Source organism: Artibeus jamaicensis, unplaced genomic scaffold, assembly GCF_021234435.1.
Source record: "Artibeus jamaicensis isolate MK-2021 breed Jamaican fruit bat unplaced genomic scaffold, CSHL_Jam_final contig_354, whole genome shotgun sequence".
Lineage (NCBI taxonomy): Eukaryota > Metazoa > Chordata > Mammalia > Chiroptera > Phyllostomidae > Artibeus > Artibeus jamaicensis.
Window position 1 is genome coordinate 3,946,416 of NW_026521803.1, and position 16,178 is coordinate 3,962,593.

Here is a 16,178-nt window from a genome sequence, read left to right on the forward strand (position 1 = left end):
CCCCAAACTCCAGGGTCCCCAGGTCACCCATGTATCTGACCTACTGGTTACAAATTCAGGGGCTACCTCTCAGATTCAGTAATTTGCCAGAATGCTCAAAGAACTCAGGAAAATACTATATTTATGATTATAGTTTTATTGTATAAGATACAACACAGGACTGGCCAAATGAAGAGACGTACAGGGCAAAGCCTCTGAGGGTTCTGAATAAGAAGCCTCCATGTCCTCAGGTTGCAACACCCTCCTGGCACATTGGTATATGATTACCAACCAAGAGGTTCACCTAACCTTCCATGTTCAGTTTTTTTTTTTCTTTCCTCATCAGAGGCCATGCTTAGAGAGGGGAAGGGAGGGAGAAAGAGAGGGAGAGAAATATTGATGTGAGAGAGAATCATCAGTTGCCTTCTGCACGTGCCGTGACATGGGGACCAAACCTACAACCCAGGCACGTACCCTGACTGGAATCGAACCCACAACCTTTCATTTCATGGGACATTGCCCCAACCAACCAAGCCACACCAGCCAGGCCCATGTCCAAAGTTTCTATTGGGATTTCGTTCGGTAGGCCTGATTGATTTCATCATTTGCCACATGATTGAATTAAATCTGCAGCCCCCTCCTTTCCCCTTCCCAAAGGTCAGAGGGTGGGTTGATACCATGTAGGTAAAAACGCCAACCTTCCAATCATCTGGCTAGTTATTCTGGCAAGGACAGCCCTTGTCCTAAATCATGTTATTAGCATAAACTCAAGTATGAACTGAGGAGATTATATTATAGGGATTTGACCTTACACATTTATTAGAACTAGTTAAACAGTCTCTGTAAGGCTGAAATATTCTTACCTGATACTGGAGCTTGGTATTCAGATGGTAAACAATTAGGAAGCATAGATGAATATAAAGTGATGAAGATCAAGAACATGCTGGAACCTACAGGAGGGACAGACTAAAGCCTGTGTAAGTTCATGTTGCCTCGTGTGTTGATGGTGGGGACCAACCTTTCCTCATGGAACTGAACACATAGACGTCATCTAGGAGTCAGAGAAGCTGGGGAGCATCCAGGGGAGGGCAGAGCAGGCCCAGCTTCTGCTTCCTCCCAGGGGGTGAGTCAGCAGATCAGAAACATGTGTGAGCTACGAAATGGCCACTGCTTCCATGTGCCTTTCAAATCTCACAAGAATCTTCCTTGTGGCCCACCCTAGCTAGAAACATACAGAAGATAAACTTCTGAGGGAAGTGGTTCGACATAGTCTGATCAATATATTACAAAGCCACCTCACCTTAAAAAAAAGTAAATATTTGTAAATCAATATGTGCCTGAAAGTAATTTTTTAAGAAACAAGCCACTTCACAAAGAAATCTGAGACATACATGGCCAACTCCATCCACCACTGGAAACATTTGCCTTGTCACACATGATTCCTTCTCCTCTCTAGGATAAGATGAGACCTTCCACCAATTCTCCTCCTGATCTAATTTCATCCATTTATGCTCTTCCACGGATCATGCCCCATCAATTAACTTCTTATGTTTCTGGTTTACATATCTGATGTTCTGACTTTATATCTTCAGTTTACTGTGGGAGAAAAGGGGCTCACGATTCTGTAAGTCCCTTCAGCAAATATCCTTTCTTTCTCTTTCCCACAGCCAAGTTTTGAGAATGAAAAGTCAATGGGTGCTGTTGTCGCCTGTGTCATATAATTTTGCTAAATTGTTTGAGGATACTTAATTCTTCTATAAATGATAAGGGGAACTAACAGGTAGAACACAGGTGAGATGCACAAAATGTGTTGAGGAGCGACAGCAAATGTGTCAATTTAGAAACCTGTTAAGTTAAACATAGCTAACATAAACAAAGCATATGTTTGATGAACTTAACGAAAAGAATGGAACAAACAAGAGTGCTACTTGTAGATACAAAGGGATAGAAAAACCAAGTAAATCTAGAATATTAATAAAGCACAGGTCATGTATGATCCAGAATGACTATTATGGCATTCTTAAATTGGCTACCAATTGGTGATGGCCATTCTTGCCCCATGAGACCACTGCCTAAGACACACAAATCAATCTATAGCTGCTCAATAGGTTATTGGTGAGTTTTAAGTTGTTCTCAGGCTACTTGTCTCTCAGCTCTTTGAAAGAGCAAGTATATGTTGGCTCTACTACTCTTCTGTCAGCTGAGCCTTCTTGCTCACACTCTACCCCAGAGCTCATAACCACACTATCAACTGGGAATGATGCTGAGAGGGAGGGTGAGGGGAGAAGCAGCCCTCCCACCGGACTGACACTCTATCCTCAGTGTGATACCTACTTTATCTCTTTTCTTTGCTCCTTGCTGTGTGTTTTAAATTTAGTCAATAAACTTTGTGATTCAGGCATCTTAATATGATCTCAGCCTGTCTTTTTTGTGATTCCTAGGATAGCCTCCTTGGTAGTGAGCTTGAAGGTAGGGTGATCAAACTGTTCTGGTTTGCTTAGTTAGCATCCCGGAAATCCCTTTAGCCCGAAGGCAAACAGGGACAGTTGATCACCCCATTGGAGATAATCATTGCAACATGTTTATTTCTCACCAAAACAATCTCCTTACCTCTTCCTTACTTTTTCAGTGATTGCAATCTGGTTTCTATTAACACCCCTCTATCAAAAACATTCTTGCTAAGATCACCAGTTACTTCCATGTCGTCAAATCAAATGAACACCTATTTTATTTCCCTGAAGCAATAGATATTATTATAGTTTTTCTTTCTTGACACTCTTTTTTCCTTAGCTTGCATGACACCTCTTGCATTATCTAGTTGGGTTCCAGAGTTAACATGGACCAGATGGCCATTAGGCACCTAAAATTCAAAGATGCTCAAAACTGAACTCACCATCTTCTCCCCCAAATCTTTCTTCCTGCACTCTGTCCACTGTACTTCCACCCGCCCAGATACACAAACCAGAAAATGAATGGGCCTAGGCTCCTCCCCACCCCCATATATGTGTTCCATGTTGGTTCCTTTAGGTTCCTGGGAACTCACCAACAGCTGCAAGTGTCCCCCAAATCAAGCTACTTGCTCCCTTCACTATCCCAACTGATCTTATCCCTCAGTTCCTTCCTCTTGGTTATGTTTGGACTAGCTTTGGACTACTTACATAGACCTGATCTGACATAGGCTTGGATGCTTTGATCATGTCTCCTAAGACCCTTTTCGACAGCCCTGTAATGATCCCCTTTTGTCAGGGGAAGAAAATCATAGAGTCACCCATACTGTCGGTTTGACCTCCATTTCTCTTTTTCTACAACTGCTGCCTTACTTCACCATCTCATCCCTCTTTGGCCGGAATGTTGAAGCTACTTAAATGGTCTTCTACCTGTAATGTTTCCCACCCCCAGTACTTCTCTCTACTGCCTTCACTTATCCTCGTAAAACACAAATCTTATTAAATCATGTCATTCTCCTGCTTAAGGTTTTTTTCAAAGTCCTTAGCTTGACATTCAGAGCCCTTCCTGTCTCCGATTCTATGTTTCACCCATGCTGGCAATTTGCAATTCCTGATGTGCTGTGGTCACATCTCATTTTATACATATTATAAAGTGTATAATATGTATATTATTATACATATTCTTACTTCCTATACATATTATTAACTCTTTCTGACATGCCCTGTACTCCCCTCAACATCCACTTTCCTTTCACCAACCAGCATCAGCACAGACACTCCCATTCTCCCACACTTCCTTCCATTCTCGGTGTGGGCCCCTCCCTCATCAACACAACTCCTAGTCTGGTCTGCATGCCTCTTGTTGATGTTACCTGTGGCTTAGGTTACATTAACACTTATCAGACTCACAATCTTATCTTTTTTTAGAACTGTATTTCTTGCTAGATTGTGAACTTCTTTAGATCTTGCATCTCCAGAGCCTAACACAGCTTTAGGCCTATGGTAGGTTTTCCATACATGTTCATGAAATGAGTAAAGAGGTAAGGAATCTGATAAGATAAACTGTATAAGAGATACACCATTTTCACTCTGTCTTATCACCTGTCTGTTGGTTCTGGGCCGTGTGCACAGAGGGAGATGAAATCCTACTGGAGAATCTGGGAAGATTTAGGGAAAGGCCTGGATTCATGTTTCAGGAAACTAGATAAACTAGATAGTTGCCCGTCAAGTGGTGGCAGCAAAGAGTGAATCAAAGTGACATAACGGAAGGGTTGTATGCATCTGGATGTTCCACATGCCCCAGCAGCTTGAGAAGGAAGAGATAAGGGTTTCACAATCTGCTTCTTTAGTATGTTCTTCTAATTCATTCATTTTCTCAATCCTCATTACCCTAGTCTTCATTCAGTTCCTCCCAAGAAAATGCACCACACCCCCAACTGGAAGGTGGCATCCAGACCCAATCAACACAAACACCGAAGTCCTCAGAGCACTTTTCAGGGAGCCACCAGGCCCATGGTATTCAAGAGCCATTTGCTGACCTCAGAGTATGAGATCTGTCCAGAAGTTCCAGCCATATAATATGAAAAACAGAGACATTTATTGAAGAAGATACAAGAAACATTGTACATGGGACAATGATACCTCAGTTCCCTTCAAAGTAGGCACCTTGGGACCTCACATAGTTCTACCAGTCACCATTAGCTGTCCTGTCATATTTTCCTAAATCTCATTGATTGTCTGAAATCTCTTCCCTTTCAAAGATAATTTTAGCTTTGGGAATAGCCAGAAGTCACAGGGTGCCAAATCTGGTACTATAGTAAAGCTGTGTCACCTGGTGATTTGATGTTTTGCCAAAAATCTCTGCATGAGACATGATGTATGAGCAGGCATATTGTCGTGATGAAGCTGCCAATCACCAGTTGCCTATAGCTGCAGCCTTCTGAATCATCCAAATAGTTTCTGAAGAGGAATGTTCAAGCCTAATACAAAATTTGATGCAGATTCTTTGCTCTACACACTAGTGATTTTGAATTCAGTGACCACACAGTACACGTGCTCACTCAACAGTGTCTACTGCCCCCATGAACTAGTACAGTGAAGTCATCACTGTTCACACATGTGCATTCCAGTTCTTGGCTGCATGTTTACACTGATGTCATGCAAACCATTCTTGTTATATTAACAATGGCTGGACTTTTTCCAGACAGATCTCATACGTCTTTGGCATTTAAATATCTCCACAGAAGAATCATAGTATATGGATGTGCCACATTGATCTCCCTTCAAACTGAGGTGACGAGTAGGATTTTCTTCTTCCTTTGCAAAGGGAGAAATGGTTTCAGGGAACTATTTTTAGATTTACCCTGTCTTATGGGATCTAAAAATCTATTGTTATGATTCCCACATGTTTTAATTTTTAATGAGAAATGCAAGCAAATTTCCACAATTTTGAAAAAGAAAGCATGTACAGTGAAATTGAGTCTCCCTCTCCCCCTTCGCCCATGACTACCAAGTTCCCACCTCAACAGCAGCCATCTTCTTTTGTCTTTCCAGGGATGTTTGATGAGTGTATGCCTGCATGAATACACATATGTGCTCACGTATGTAGAACACACAAACACAAAGAGATTTCTCAGTGGAGTATGGACTCTTTTAAACCAAGGCCTCAGGTTCCCATATCCTTCTGTCGTTCCAGCCTGCATGACACAGTGAAGCACAAAGTTTGGGGAAATGTTCTTGGTCCTGACCCCCACTACCTCAGAGTCCGCACCGCCCTCAGCCTGTTGATAAACATCTCTTCCACTAATCAGGAGGTAACCCATTTTGCTGCTATTTCCCATTTAGCCCTGATGCAAAGAAAGTAGGGCAATGTCTTTATGTTTTCTAAATCAAACACATCTTTTCAAATAAAGAAGAATGTGTCACAAGAGAGTTTTAAATTGAGGTCTGTTTTGAAATATTCAAGCAAAGTAACAAACTCAGGTAGGTGACAGGCAGCTGGAACACAGGTGGTAAAAAAAAAATCACAACAAAAAAATGCATACAAAGACGGATAAACACACACACAAAAGATAAGAATACTAACATGTTCAATCCCCATGACTGTGGAGTAGAAATGCTTAGTTTTCATCTCTTTAAAATCACCTTGTCTATTTCCTCTTGTAATAATTTGGTTGTATTCATTTTCCTTCCATTTCACTTTATTCACTCAGCTCCCTGCTGATCCTGCCAACTTGAAGGGCCAGCCTGGATCTGCACATCTTTCCATGTGACCATGTTGGACTTGCAATGGGAGTTACTTTACCCCTTCCCTTAGGAGTACTTGATGCAGTTGCTTCAGATCAAACAGCCAACAACTCTTTGTGGGTTGGCCACTTGGCAATGGCAAGTCAGTTAAAGGGAGGAGGTTCCTAGTCTAGTTGGGTTGACATTCTGTAAAGAGGTTGGGGCTATAAACTTTTTTTTTGTCTTTTTAACAGGGCAAGATATACCAGACTTACAAACAAAGTCAGAAAAAAATGTTATACGAATATGATATGGTTCAAGGAGTGTCTGCAACTCCCACCCCCGCCTCCGCCCACTGGCTTTCTTAGAGCTGGGAATTCTGACCTGAAATGAGTGTAGGGAGAAAGACTGAGACTGAGTTTCTCAGAATCACTGATGAAAATTTGCCACTAGCTTATCTCCTGAGATTGCTCTGTTTATTTGTGTGAATGTAGGAATTGTTCCCTATTTGCTTCTATGTTTAAAATTCTTGTATCTTTGTATTCACATTCAAGGTTTGGGCCCCAAGTTGTAAAAACACTGTGTGGGGAAAAAGGAGAGGAAGAATGCTGAACTCAAGGGCAATTTAAAAACAAAGGGAAAAGGTCTTGAGTTGGATAGAGAGAGCCAACCCTGTGGCCCATAAATTAAGAAGGAAGAAGCCACGGAGGCTAGAAAGAGCTTATAGTAGGAGGCTAATTCTGCCACAACTAGCTGAACACCTCAAGGGAGACTTGAGAGATTAGGGGCCTTAGTTTTCTGACCTGAGAAGTGGGACTTTCTCTCTGAAGATGGCTTTCAGCAAGTGTACCCTCCTCTCAACTGTTTATAATCGGTAGGGACCTAACATGAATAGTATACTGAATTTCTTTAACTGTCTCTAAAATAAGCAGGAAATCTTGAGTATTTTCAATATAACATTTAAAATCAAGGTGTTTTCTTTTCATGTGTTTTGCTTGAATTCTTAGCTGTTTGGGGATTCTGGTAAAGGGAGAGAATTAATCTTTATTACATCCATCCAAAATGCTAGTCAGTATAACACTTCCTGAGAGTAGGATCAGAATCTTTGTATCACCTGCAACACATGAACACAATATACATTTCAATAAGAATTGAATAAAAAATCACACATCAAAAGATAACTTGAGAAAAAGTACAATGAACATAACCTTCCATATGAGCCACTGCCGACTTAAACGCAAGTGATTACAAAACATGAATAAAGTATTCAGATTTATTTTTGCTGAGCTAGTTAGCAAGGTCCATGAGGAAATATGCAATGGCATTGTGTTCATTTAGAACGACGGTCTGAAAGGCAGGATTGTGCGGCAGGAGCAAAATCAACTGCCATGGAAGTGGTACTGGGAAAAGATGAGGCTGGTTTCATGCAAGATATGTTGAAACAATTTTATATATTTTTAAACTCACTCCCTCATACACACCTTATAACATACTTCAAATATCCTTTTGCCAAAACACTTCAGATCTATCTACCCCATTTTTTATTTTGATAATATTTCCAAGAGGTAAATAGAGGCAGGGAACTGCTGCACTAATATGTTGTCTCATGATCATTTGTGTTGGGGCTAATCTTAATAAGCTCTGACTTTATGACTTAATAGAATATATCATACAGAACTAATAGAAATAGTTCTCAGCATTCTAGAGGAAGTAATGATATTCATATAGAGAGTGTGAGTTTACAAAGCATTTCACGCAGTTTGAACTGGCTCCATAGTCTTCTCATCTCTAAAATAGAAGTGATGATAATTATAATGACTTGCACAAGATGACCCAGTCAATAAGTGAAGGAGTCATGTCTTATGAAAACAAAGCCATTTTTTAAAAATGTCAGTACTTCAATGTGAAAATAACCAGAGAAATGCTGAGATCACAACACTTTCCAGAAAATAAATATTTGTAAGTGAATGAATGACCAAATAAATGAATGAATACAGCATTTAAAAAGGAGTCCTAGAGACTGCTCCCTGCATTTTGGGATTCATGAAATAGTATAAATTTCATTGTAATAGACTTAGTCATCAGTGACAAAGTTACAGCATTACTTGGGACAAGTGCTCTCCACATATGCGTGGTCATGCTTTGTCACTGTCAAGTTCATTAGGGAATAGGTTACTACAGTACCAAGAATAATAGTGCCATCTAGTGACACTTCTAGTTATTATCTCTAAAATTGCTTATGGAATTGGTTGTTATGTAAAAGAGCCACCGAAGAGATTAATATGTGCAACCTGTGATCCTCACCATTTTGCTTCCCAAGAAATCTTTTCTCAAAAATTTAGTATGTGATAAACTTTCACCTCAATCATATCTCTCAGATGACATATTTATGAGGCCCACTCACACCAAAATTTTTTGTAGTTTGAATGTTTATATTTTAAAGACCATGTTTCTTTAAGACCTATCAATTTTGAGGTGCAACATTGATACAATTACTTTTCAGGAAAAAAAATAGTAAATATAAACATTAATTTAAAGGCATCCTGTTTTTTTAAATATTAAAATGTTTAAAAAACAAATTTATAATCAAGAAATTTTACTATTCAAGTATTCATTTATCTATTGCTGAATTTAAAAAACTATTTTTGTGCAATTATTTTATCAGAAAAGATGATTCATTAAATGTGTAATTAAATGTAATTTCATTTTTATAAATATCAACGGCTTTCATATATGATATATGGTATACATTAATTTAAAGTAAAAAAATTAGTCAAGCTACAGGTATTAGTAGTCATTGACTAAGTATAAGTTTAATGAGTAGTACTGTATCTCACTCAGAAAGTTAGAAGCTGGCTCTGGCTAAGACATTTTCTAGGTATGTAAATTTGAGCAAGTCAAGTAACTTCTGTAACTCAGTATTCTCACCTGTAAAATGGAATAACCATGCCTATTTAATCCACCTCCTAGAGTTTTGAGGAGCTAATGTAATAGCAAATGCTTTAAACTCTTCTGTGATGGTAAGAAATTAGAGCTGTTACTTTCAATAATCATTTTCCTGGAAGGGCAGGTGCTGCAGCTAGACTGCCTGGACCCAGATTATGGCCCCACTGTTTACTAATTAGACAACTTTGGAAAGTATAGTTCTATAGTTTTTGTTGGTAACAAAACTACCTACCTCAAAGGCCTGTAGTGTAACATGCTTAATACATAGTAAACATACAGATATTCCCACTGCAATGACCAAGGGATCAACTATAAACTCAGGAGATTGTCACTGTATGATTCTCAAAAGAGAAATATTAGCCCTGACTGGTGTGGCTCAGTTGGTTGGGCATCGTCCTTCACAAAGTGGAAAGGCCACCAGTTTTTCAGACCATACCCGTGGATTTTGCCAGGTCCCTGGTTGGGGTGGGTCACATTTAAGAGGTAACTGATCTCTCCCTCTCTTTCTCCCTCCTTTCCCCTTTCTCTAAAAAAAAATTTAAAAAATTTTTAAAGACAAATATTAAATAGAAGTTTTTCATCATCATCATAGTGTCCCATATATTAATGTATATGGGACACTAGAGAGGAACAAGTTCCTAGCCTAGGTTCCTCATAGTACTGAATTCCACAACTTTCTCTAGATACTACAGATGAAACAAATGAAATGTGGTCATGTCAACCTAAAGCATTCAAATGGTGAAGGGATTTAGAAGTACAAATTATCAATTACAAAATAGTCAGGACAATGTAAAGTATAGCATCAGGAATAAAGTCAATATTGAAACAACTATGTATGGTGCCAGGTGGATACTAGACTTACAGGGGGGATTACTTTGTAAGTTATATAAACATCTAACCACTATTGCTGTACACCTAAAACTAAGTAATATTGAGTGTCAACTGTAATTTAAAAAATAAAATTATTCAAAAATTAAGCATTTAACAAACAACAAGGTTTTTCTTGTTTTCAATCTTGAAACCCACCACCTCACCCCAGTCTTTCAAATCTGGCTTTAAACAGAGCAATAAAATAAGTGCCTTTAAAACGATGCCAGAGCAATAGTAACAAAGCAGGACTAAAGTGGGGAGATAGGAAGGATGAGGAGAGGCACGTTCTGGCCACGTCCTGCACCATCCCCGGAGCCCAAGTCACCTCGTATCTTACCGGGACAGTGACAGCCTCCTAACAAGAAGCCTTCTTGCTTCTACACTTGCCCCTCCATTCCGTACAGAGCAGTAAGATTGAGCTTTTAAAAATATAACTCACATTTCTTCCCTGCCCAAAGCCCTATGATTTTGCACTTAGACTACACAGCAAACACCATCCTTATGTCCTTGTGTTCTAATGCTTCTGGCACATGTGCCTTAAAAGAAGCCATGTCTTTTGCATGGATAGCCCCACCCTGTTCATCTATGGGGCCCTTCCCGTCATTCAGATCTCAGTTTATCATACCCGAGGCCCTCTCTCTCACAGAAATTTGATACGGCTTACTAGCCTGTTTCAGGAGGGAATGGGAGCTGCAGGAGGACAGTGTCCTTGTCTGTCCTACCCCCGCGTTATCCCACCACTTAAAGCAGTGCCTGGCACATCACAGGTGATTGATAAACACTGGTTTACTGATGATCAAGATTATCCCTATCTATTTCCCCCTTTCCTTAAACAGTGATTCCTCACTGGTTTTGACCATGGTGACTTTAAGCTTGAAAGTGGTAAAGGAAGACAGATGAGGATTCTAGGACTTGTGGGACCTTGGACAGGTTTTCAGCTTTTCTAAACTTCAGCCCTTACAAAAAGAATCAGGAATAATACCCACCCTACTTATCTCCTGGGCTGTGAAGGTTAGATAACAAATATGAAACCTCTTACTCGAACTGTGAAACACTGTAGAAAAGGAGAGTGGAACTGATCTCATTTTAAAGACAATGCAAAGGGCCCTGGCTGGTGTAGCTCAGGGTATTGAGCGTAGGCCTGTGAACCAAAGGATCGCAGTTCGATTCTCAATCAGGGCACATGCCTGGGTTGCAGGCCAGTTCCCAGCAGGGTCCACATAAGAGGCAACCATACATTGATATTTCTCTCCCTCTTTCCTTCCCTTACCCTCTAAAGATAAATAAATAAAAATCTTAAAAAAAAAATACAATGCAAAGAAAGTCCAGAAAAATTGGAATAGGAGCAAGTGACCTGGATTTAGCTACTGCACCAAGCTCTGAATCAGAAATATTAAACATGTAATTTTAAGCCGACAATATACCAAGAAGACTTTTTTACTTAACTATATTTGATTATGCTATTACAGTTGTCCCATTTCCCCCTTCACTCCCCTCCACCTTACACACCCCCTCCCATTCACATTTTTCCCCTTTAGTTCATGTCCTTGTGTCGTACTTATAAGTTCTTTGGCTTCTACATTTCCCATGCTATTCTTACCCCCCCATCTATTTTCTACCTACCATCTATGCTACTTATTCTCTGTACCTTTTCCCCCCTCTCCTCCTCCCACACCCCTCTTGATAACCTTCCACGTGATCTCCATTTCTGTGGTTCTGTTCCTGTTCTACTTGTTTGCTTAGTTTGTTTTTGTTTTAGGTGTGGTTGTTAACAATTGTGAGTTTGCTGTAATTTTACTGCACATGTTTTTTTTTATCTTCTTAGATAAGTCCCTTTACATTTCATATAATAAGGGTTTGGTGATAATGAACTCCTTGAACTTGACCTTATCTGAAAGCACTTTATCTGCCCTTCCATTCTAAATGAAAGTTTTGCTGGATAGAGCAATCTTCGATGTAGGTCTTTGGATTGCATGACTTAAAATACTTCTTTCCAAACCCTTTCATGCCTGTAAGGTCTCTTTTGAGAAATACGCTGACAGTCTGATGGGAACTCCTTTGCAGGTGACTGTCCCCTTATTTCTTGCTGCTTCTAGGATTCTCTCCTTCATTTTAATCTTGGCTGATGTACTTATGATGTGCCTTGGTGTGTACCTCCTTGGGTCCAACTTCTTTGGGACTCTCTGAGCTTCCTGGAAGTCTATATCCTTAGCCAGATTGGGGAAGTTCTCCTTTATTATTTGTTCAAATAAAGTTTCCACTAGTTGCTCTTTCTCTTCCCCTTCTGGTACCCCTATGATTTTGGTGTTGGAACGTTTAAAGATGTCCTGGAGGTTCATAAGCCTCTCCTCATTTTTTTGAATTCTTGTTTCTTCATTCTGTTCTGGTTCAATATTTCTTTCTTCCTTCTGGTCCACTCCATTGATTTGAGTCCCAGTTTCCTTCCCATCACTATTGGTTCCTTGTGCATTTTTATTTATTTCCCTTAGCATAGCCTTCATTTTTTCATCTAATTTGCGACCAAATTCAACCAATTCTGTGAGCATCCTGATTACCAGTGTTTCGAACTGTGCATCTGATAGGTTGGCTATCTCTTCGTCACTTAGTTGTACTTTTTCTGGAACTTTGATCTGTTCTTTCATTTGAGCCATTTTTTTTTGTCTTGACATTCCTGTTACATATGAGGGGCGGAGCCTTAGGTATTCACCAGGATGGGGCAACCCAGTTGCTGGGTGGTGACTCTGTATATGGGGGTGGGGTCAGAGAGGGACCAATGGCACTTGCTCCACTCTCTGCTGTATTTCAGTCACTTCCCCCACTTGCCCCAAGTAAATTGAACCATTCTGGTGCAGATTTCCATGTTGGTGGTCTTGTGTACATTCTAGGACCCTGCGGGTCTCTCCAACAAACTCTCCTGTGAGGCTGGGAGGCTCCTCAACCCCCACAGGTGTTTTCAACTGGTGTTTTGAGGCTTTATTTCCTGGCGCTTGGACCCTGGGTTGTGCAGTATGTCTTGTTCCCCAGTGTCACCTGGTTTATCTGCATGTGAATGTGGGTCTGCCTGTCTACCAAGCACCTTGTGCACTGTGTTTCTTCACAATCCGCTGCTGCTGCCTTGCATGCCCAGAATCCGCCAGCTGCCATTTTGCCATGACCCCTCTCTGTTCAGCTGCCCAACTCCAGCCCGCCTACTGGTCTGGATGGATGGTTCTTCTTTAATTCCTTGGTCGTCAGAGTTCCATACAGTTCGATTTTCTGTCAGTACTGGTTGTTTTTTTATTTCTAAATTGTTGTTGTCCTTTTGGTTGTATGAGGAGGCACAGTGTGTCTACCTATGCCTCCATCTTGGCTGGAAGTCTCAGCATGGCCACAATAGAAGAGTTTTAAGTGAGTGAATAAATGTTAAATTACATTGGAAAACTTTTTTAATTTAATTTTCTTTTTTTGGTTTCTCTCTTGCTTCTAATATTGCTTGGCCTTAAGAATTTTAAACAAGCCCTGGCTGGTGTAGCTCAGTGGATTGAGCGTGGGCCTGGGAACGAAAGGACCACAGTTCGATTCCCAGTCAGAGCACATGCCTGGGTTGCAGGCCAGTTCCCAGCAGAGGACGCATGAGAGGCAACCATACATTGATATTTCTCTCCCTCTCTCCTTCCCTTTCCCTCTAAATATAAATAAATAAAATCTTTAAAAAAAAAGAATTTTAAACAAGCTCAGGGCAGCCTTGTCTATGTCAGTTCTTCCCTACATCTACACCACATGAATTGCCTTCAAACATTGTATGGATAATAATCTGGTCTCGTATATATTTTTTAACTTATACTTTATTGTTTATGCTATTATAGTCATCCTAGGTTTTCCTCATTTGGCCTCCTCTACCCAGCCCTGCCCACTCCCTCAGGCAATCCTCAAACTGTTGTCCAAGTCCATGGGTTCTTGGGCTATTCTATTCCCCAAGCTATACTTTACATCCCCATGACTATTTTGTATCTACCAATTTGTACTTCTTAATCACTTCACCTTTTTTGCTCATTCCTTGACCTGCCTCCCATCTGGCAATCATCAAAACATTTTCTGTATCTGATTCTGCTTCTTTATTTTATTTTTTAGAATCAATTGTTGATAGATACATCTTTATTGCATTTTATTTTTTTAATTTTTTAAAGATTATATTTATTTTCAGAGAGAGAGGAAGGGAGAAAGACAGGAAGAGAAACATGAATGGGCAAGAGAAACTGCAATTGGTGCAAAGCCCATCACTAACTCTGCATGATGTTGCAGAAGTGAAGGGAACCAGGTTTGCTAAAGTAATTGTGGTGATAGAAATGTATTGGCCTCAGAAGCTACTGAAGTGGTCCATTCTATCCTAGTACAGTGTAAAAAAAATAAATAATTTTAAAAAATTTTAAAAAGGAGAGAAACTGCTATTGGGGGCTCTCACATGCCCCCAACCAGGGACCTGGCCCACAACCCAGGCAGTGCCCTGACTGGGACTCCAACCAGTAACCTTTCAGTTCATAGGCTGGTGCTCAATCCACTGAGCCACACCAGCCAGGACGTATTTATTACCATTTTATTGTTTATATTTTTTATCTTCTTTTTAGAAAAGCTTCTTTAACATTTCACATAATACCGGTTTGGTGGTGATGAAATCCTTTAGCATTTTCTTGTCTGTGAAGCTCTTTTTCTGTCTTGGATTCTAAAGATAGCTTTGTTGGATAGAGTAATCTTGGTTGTAGGTCCTTGTTTTTCATGACTTGAATATTTCTTGCCAATGCCTTCTAGCTTTCAAGTTTGAGAAATCAGTTTACACTTTAAGTTGTCCCCGAGGCGCCTTACACTAGCCTCATTTTTTTGGATTCTTTTTTCTTCGTGCTGTTCTGATTGTTTTATATTTCCTTATATTCTAAATCTCTGATCTGATTCTGAGCTTCGTCCACTGTACTGTTGGTTAAAAAAAAATTATTTCAATTAGTGTACCCTTTGTTTCTAATTGATTTTTTTTTTAATGCTGTTGAGATTCTAAGTTCCTTGAACATCCTTGTAACCAATGTTTTGAGCTCTGCATCTAGATTGCTTTTCGTTATTTCTTTTTCTGGAGTTTTGTTCTGTTCTCTCATTTGGGCGATGTTCCTTTCTTATTTTGGCAGCCTCCCTGTTTTTGTTTCCATGTACTAGGTAGAGCTGCTACATCTCCCAGGCTTGGTAGAGTGGCCTAATGTAGGTGTTCTATAGGGTCCAGTGGCACAGCCTCCCCTATTACCCAAGCCAGGGACTCAAGGTATGCCCACCATGTGGCCTGTGTACACCCTCCTGTGGTAGTGTAGCCTTGATAGTTATTGACTTGTCCAAGGTCACCCAACTGTGTTCTGTCCAGGATCACACAGCATAAGCTGATCTGCACATGACTGGTACTTGTGCTGGGCTTGGAGGTGCCCAAGTAAGGTCAGTCTGTGAACCAAGGCCAGGTGCTGCTAGTGCCAGGCCTGGGGTAACTTAGCAAGAGGTATGGGGCTCAGTGAAGCCACATGCTGTATGTTTGAGACTAAACTTAGAGGAGAATCTGAAGCACAGACCAAAACAAGCCATTTGTACTGAAAAGCCACCAGAAACAGCTTGGGTGGGCCCAAAAGTTGGGTGTGCAGGGCCTTAGTAAATCACCAGGGTGAGGCAAACAGGTAGGACAGGTTGAAGAAGTCTCAGATATGGCAACCACCTGCCAGCTTTGTGATTCAATGAGCGGAGGGCTCAGAAATGGAATGGCCTCTGCCAGCACTTCTGTCTGGGAGAAAGCTGCCACCCAGCTATTGCCCAGATTCTGAACATTGCTGTTCCTCTCCACGTCTCTCGTGCCTTTTAAGCTGCTGCCCCCATGCTGGAGCTCAGAGGGAATGAGTCCAACCGTCTGTGTGTGGGCCCTCTGAGAGGAACCAGCTGAGACTCCAGCAGTTTCTGTGTTCCACAGCCTCAATCCTTTGTTTTTACAGCCAGAGACTGACTTTCCCCCCAACACTGGAATCCTGGGTTGGGACTCCTTGCTCTTGAGATTATCCTTCTGATTTTTATCTGCCACACATGGGTGTGGGACCAGCCTGTTTCGTGGCTCTCTCTGGCTCTCCTACCAGGTTTCAATCCTATACTTGTAGGACTTCCATTCAGCTCAATTTCTGATGGTTCTGAACAAAGGTTCTATAGTTGTAAATTTGATGT

The 16,178-nt window shown here is 40.6% G+C and overlaps 1 non-coding gene across 1 annotated transcript; it reads left to right on the forward strand.

The window, feature by feature from the left end:
• Window positions 1-14,212: 14,212 nt before the first annotated feature.
• On the forward strand, window positions 14,213-14,345 carry LOC119041801 (small nucleolar RNA SNORA66). The gene has a single exon (XR_005081110.2). It is a non-coding gene; the product is annotated as a small nucleolar RNA SNORA66 (small nucleolar RNA).
• Window positions 14,346-16,178: the final 1,833 nt, after the last annotated feature.